The sequence below is a fragment of the Artemia franciscana genome, chromosome 7 (genome assembly GCF_032884065.1).
Source record: "Artemia franciscana chromosome 7, ASM3288406v1, whole genome shotgun sequence".
Classification (NCBI taxonomy): Eukaryota; Metazoa; Arthropoda; class Branchiopoda; order Anostraca; family Artemiidae; genus Artemia; species Artemia franciscana.
In genome coordinates, this window is record NC_088869.1 from 3738230 (window position 1) to 3744396 (window position 6167).

Consider the following 6167-nt stretch of genomic DNA (forward strand, 5'->3'; position numbering starts at 1 on the left):
AGCGTTTTCTGTCAAAAATCAGAAAATACAACTCATGTTTCCAAAGACGTCGTTTGGAGCCCAAATCGAAAATCCAGATCAATTTATGTCTACTTTCAAAGTAAAAGGGCAAATTTATCATAGAGCAGGGTCCCTTCTACCATTCTCAGGCGAAAATCATAAATTTTTACAATTGTACTTCATCAGTGATAGAAATTCTGAATTGAATGCACGTTGCGAAATTTCTCCCAACGTTGAAAGGACAATCGTTTCCCAATTGCAACATCTTTTCCACGAAAATAATAATTTAGTGCGTCTGTTCAAAACAGCCATCGATTTTGTATCTATCTATCTATCTATCTATATAAAAACGAGTTGTGTGGATGCATGTTTGTTTGTTTGTAAAAAGAGCGTTTGCATATGATGTCATTATTAGTACATACGGCTTTGTATATGCAGAGACAATGGGAAAGCCAAAAATGTTGTATATTCGCAATACTCCTGCAGACGAAATGAATGCTTGTCTAAAAAATTCTAATTTATGGGCACACGTAAAAATATTAAAATTAACTACAAATATGCGTGTCCGATTGCAAAACGATGACTCTGGTCAAACAGTAGACTCAATTTCAGGACGTATACAACTACCTGCTGATTTCTGTAATTTAGTGACGTCCAAAAATGAATTGATTGGAAAAGTATTTCCGAATATTCTAAAAAATCATAAAAATAATAAATGGCTAAGTGAAAGAGCGATTCTCGCACCCAAAAATATAGACGTCCACGAAATCAACAATATTGTTTTGACCAAGATTCGAGACCAGGCAGTCCTTTACAAGTCAGTCGACACAGTTTTGGAACCAAATGAAGCGGTTAATTATTCATCTGAATTTTTAAATTCCATAGATCCTTCAGGGTTTCCACCACACGTGCTACAACTAAAAATAGGCGTACCAATAATACTTTTAAGAAATATCAACCCACCAAAGCTTTGCAATGGCACGCGACTTGCCGTAAAAAAACAATGGAAAACCTAATAGAGGCCACAATCTTGACAGGGCCTTATGAGGGTGAGGCTGTTCTTATTCCTCGCATTCCCATGATTCCAACGGATCTGCTTTTTCAATTTAAAAGATTGCAATTCCCAATTCGATTAGTATTTGCAATCACCATTAACAAAGCTCAAGGTCAATCATTAGAAAAATGTGGTATAGATCTTAATACTGATTGTTTTTCCCATGGACAATTGTACGTTGCATGTTCGAGGGTCGGTAAACCTGAATATGTATTTATATGCAGCGACAATTGGACAGCGAAGAATGTTGTATATTCGCAAGTTTTACGCAGTTAATTTGTATTGTATCTATCTATCTATCTATCTATATAAAAACGAGTTGTGTGGATGCATGTTTGTTTGTTTTTAAAAAGAGCGTTTGCATCTGACGTCATTATTAGTACATACGGCTTTGTATATGCACAGACAATGGGAAAGCCAAGAATGTTGTTTATTCGCAATTTTTATGTAGTTTGAAACACATATATAAATCTATCTATATTCACAGGTGGGACACAGGGACACAACTACAATGGCGCGTAACTAATATGGCGCGTAACGACTTACGCGCGCGGGGGGGCTTGGGGGGGCGCGAAGCGCCCCACCAACTAGGTGTTGGGGTGGCGCGAAGCGCCCCACCAACAGCTAGTATATATATAAAAATAAGTTGTCTGTGTGTTTGTGGGTCTGTCTGTCGGGTGACGTCATGTTTGTGTTTCGACTGACGTCATGTTTTCAACTGACGAAATTACAGACCGGGACATCGGGACACAAATGACAACCGGGACACCGGCACATAGGGAATATAAATGACGACACTCAAAGAGAAAGCGACCGGGACAAAAGGAATGTTCGATTAGCAATCACCATCAACAAAGCATCGGGACACAAATGACGACCGGGACACAGGGAGTATAAATGACGACAAGGACATAAGTAAAAAAAAACTAAAAAAACTAAAAAAAAAGGTAAAAACTACAAAAAACTAAAAAGCGAAAAAACTAAAAACTAATAAAAAAAATAAAAAAGCTAAAAAACTAAAAAAAAACTAAAAAAGAAAAAAAAATAAAAAAGGAAAAAAATGAAAAATAAAGGAGAAAAACAAAACTAAAAAACGAATGTATGTACAGACCGGGACACCGGGATACAAATGACGACCGAGACACAGGGAATATAAATGACGACCGGGACACAGGGACACAACTACAACGGGGACGCCAGGGGGCACAGGGGGATATAAATGACGACCGGGACACTGGGACACAAGGAATATAAATGACGCCCGGGACACTCAAAGAGAAATCACAGACCTTGGACACCGGGACACAAATGACGACCGGGACACAGGGAATATAAATGACGACCGGGACACAGGGACAAAACTACAAAGGGGACGCCGGGGGGCACAGGGGGATATATAAATGACGATGGCAACACGGGGAATGGTCGATTAGCAATTACCATCAACAAAGCTCAAGGGCAATCATTAAAATCATGAGGTATAGATCTGAATACGGATTGTTTTCCCATGGACCATTATATGTTGCATGTTCAAGAGTCGGTAAACCTGACAATCTATTTATATGCACAGACAATTGGACAGCAAAGAATGTTGTAAGTCCCTGTGTCCCGGTCGTCATTTATATTCCCTGTGTCCTGGTGTCCTGGTCGTCATTTGTGTCCCGGTCTGTAAGTTCGTCATTCGGCAAACATGACTTCAGTCGATAAACAACTTCATGACGACATACAGCTCAATCCTTATAATGACGTCAGTCGACAAACATGATATCAGTCGACACACAAACATGACGTCAGTCAACAGACATAGAAACAAACAACTTATTTATTTATATATATATATATATATATATATATATATATATATATATATATATATATATATATATATATATATATACTAGCTGTTGGGGTGGCGCTTCGCGCCACCCCAACACCTAGTTGTTGGGGGCGCTTCGCGCCCCCCCCCAAGCCCCCCCCGCGCGCGTAAGTCGTTACGCGCCATATTAGTTACGCGCCATTGTAGTTGTGTCCCTATGTCCCACCTGTGAATATAGATATATATATATATATATATATATATATATATATATATATATATATATACATATATATATATATATATATATATATATATATATATATATATATATATATATATATATATATATATATATATATATATATATATATATATATTATATATATATATATATATATATATATATGTTTTTAACTACGTAAAACTTGCGATATATATATATATATATATATATATATATATACTAGCTGTTGGGGTGGCGCTTCGCGCCACCCCAACACCTAGTTGTTGGGGGCGCTTCGCGCCCCCCCCCCCCAAGCCCCCCCGCGCGCGTAAGTCGTTACGCGCCATATTAGTTACGCGCCATTGTAGTTGTGTCCCTATGTCCCACCTGTGAATATAGATATATATATATATATATATATATATATATATATATATATATATATATATATACATATATATATATATATATATATATATATATATATATATATATATATATATATAATATATATATATATATATATATATATATATATATATATATATATATATATATATATATATATATATATATATATATATATATATATATATATATATATATATATATATATATGTTTTTAACTACGTAAAACTTGCGAATATACAACATTGTTTGCTGTCCCATTGTCTGTGCATATAAATAGATTGTCAGGTTTACCGACTCTTGAACATGCAACATATAATGGTCCATGGGAAAACAATCCGTATTCAGATCTATACCTCATGATTCTAATGATTGCCCTTGAGCTTTGTTGATGGTGATTGCTAATCGACCCATTCCCTGAGTCGCCATCGTCATTTATATATCCCCCTGTGCACCCCGGCGTCCCCTTTGTAGTTATATCCATGTGTCCCGGTCGTCGTCATTTATACTCCCTGTGTCCCGGTGCTTTGTTGATTGCTAATCGAACATTCCTTTTGTCCCGGTCGCTTTCTCTTTGAGTGTCGTCATTTATTTAGATTGTCAGGTTTACCGACTCTTGAACATGAAACATTAATTGTCCATGGGAAAAAAAATCATATTCAGATCTATACCTTATGATTCTAATGATTGCCCTTGAGCTTTGTTGATGGTGATTGCTAATTTAACATTCCCTGTGTCCCGGTCGTCATTTATATTCCCAGTATCCCGGTCGTCATTTGTGTCCCAGTGTTCCCCTTTTAGTTTTTTTTTATTGGTTTTGACCTTTCTTAGGTTTTTCAGTTTTTTTCTTTTTTCTTTTTAGTTTTTTTTGAAGTTTTTATCTTTTTAGTTTTTTTATTTTCATTTATATTTTTTTAGTTTTCTTTTTCTCCTTTATTTTTCAGTTTTTTTCCCTTTTTTTAGTTTTTTTTTCTTTTTAGTTCTTTTAGTTTTTACCTTTTTTAGTTTTTTTAGTTTTTTAGATGAAATTTTTTTTTAGTTTTTTTCCTTTTTTTCTTTTTAGTTTTTTATTGGTTTTTACCTTTTTTTTTTTAGCTTTTTTTAGTTTTTTTCGTTTTTTCTTTTACTTTTTTTTTTAGTTTTTATCTTTTTTATTTTTTTTATTTTTATTCTTAATTTTATTAGTTTTCTTTTTCTCTTCTATTTTTCAGTTTTTTCCTTTTTTTTAAGTTTTTTTTTTAGTTTTTAGTTTTTTTAGTTTTTTTTCCTTTTTTTCTTTTTAGTTTTTTATTGGTTTTACCTTTTTTTTAGCTTTTTTAGTTTTTTTCGTTTTTTCTTTTTACTTTTTTTTTTAGTTTTTATCTTTTTTATTTTTTTTTATTCTATTCTTAATTTTATTAGTTTTCTTTTTCTCTTCTATTTTTCAGTTTTTTCCTTTTTTTAAGTTTTGTTTTTAGTTTTTAGTTTTTTAGTTTTTAGTTTTTTTAGTTTTTTTAGTTTTTTAGCTTTTTTATTTTTTTTATTAGTTTTTAGTTTTTTTTGTAGTTTTTGCCTTTTTTAGTTTTTTCAGTTTTTTTTTTAGTTTTTAGTTTTTTACCTTTTTTAGCCTAACCAGGATTTGAACCTGGGACCTGTCACCTGATCCACAGATCCACAGATCCACAGATCCACAGACAACTTATTTTTATATATATATAGAAGATATATATATATATATATATATATATATATATATATATATATATATATATATATATATATATATATATATATATATATAAACTAAAAGAAAAAAAAACTAAAAAACTAAAAAAGCTAAAAAACTAAAAAAAAAGAAAAAAAAAGAAAAAAAATAGAAAAAAAGAAAAAACTAAAAAAAGAAAAACTAAAAAAGAGAAAAAATAAAAGAAAAAAAAACAAAAAAAAGAAAAAAGAAAAAAAACTAAAAGAAAAACTAAATAAGAAAAAAAAACAAAAAAAGAAAAAAACCTAAAAAGAAAAAACCTAAAAAAAGAAAAAATTAAAAAAGGTAAAAAACAAAAGAAAAAAACTAAAAAAAAACTAAAAAAGCTACAAAACTAAAAAACAGAAAAAACTAAAAAGAAAAAATATAAAGCATGTTGGTTTTTTGTATGTTTGAGGGTTTGCATATGACGTCTCAAAATAAAGAAAATGAAAACTAAAAAATAAAAAAAGGTAAAAAAAAAAGAATAAACCTAAAAAAAAAAAAGAAAAACAAAAAAATAAAAAAACTGAAAAAAGAAAAAACCAAAAAGAAAAAAACTAAAAAAGAAGAAAAAAAATTGAAAAAAAGAAAAACCTAAAAAGAAACTAGAGCTAAGAGCTCATATGGCACTTGTGACGAGGCGAGAAGAGCTAAGAGCCAAGAGATCATATGGTATGAGCTCTAACAAATTCTATGAATCAATAGATTGATTTAAAAAGGAAAATAAGAGGCTTAATGCCGGTCAAGATTTAAATAAGAGCTCTGAGTCACAAAGTCCTTCTAAATATCAAAATTCATTAAGATCCGATCACCCACTCGTAAGTTATAAATACCAAATTTTTTCTAATTTTTCCTCTCCCTTTTGCCCCCCCCCCCCAGATGGTCGAATCTGGGAAAACGACTTTATCACGTCAAATTGTGCAGCTCCCTGACACGC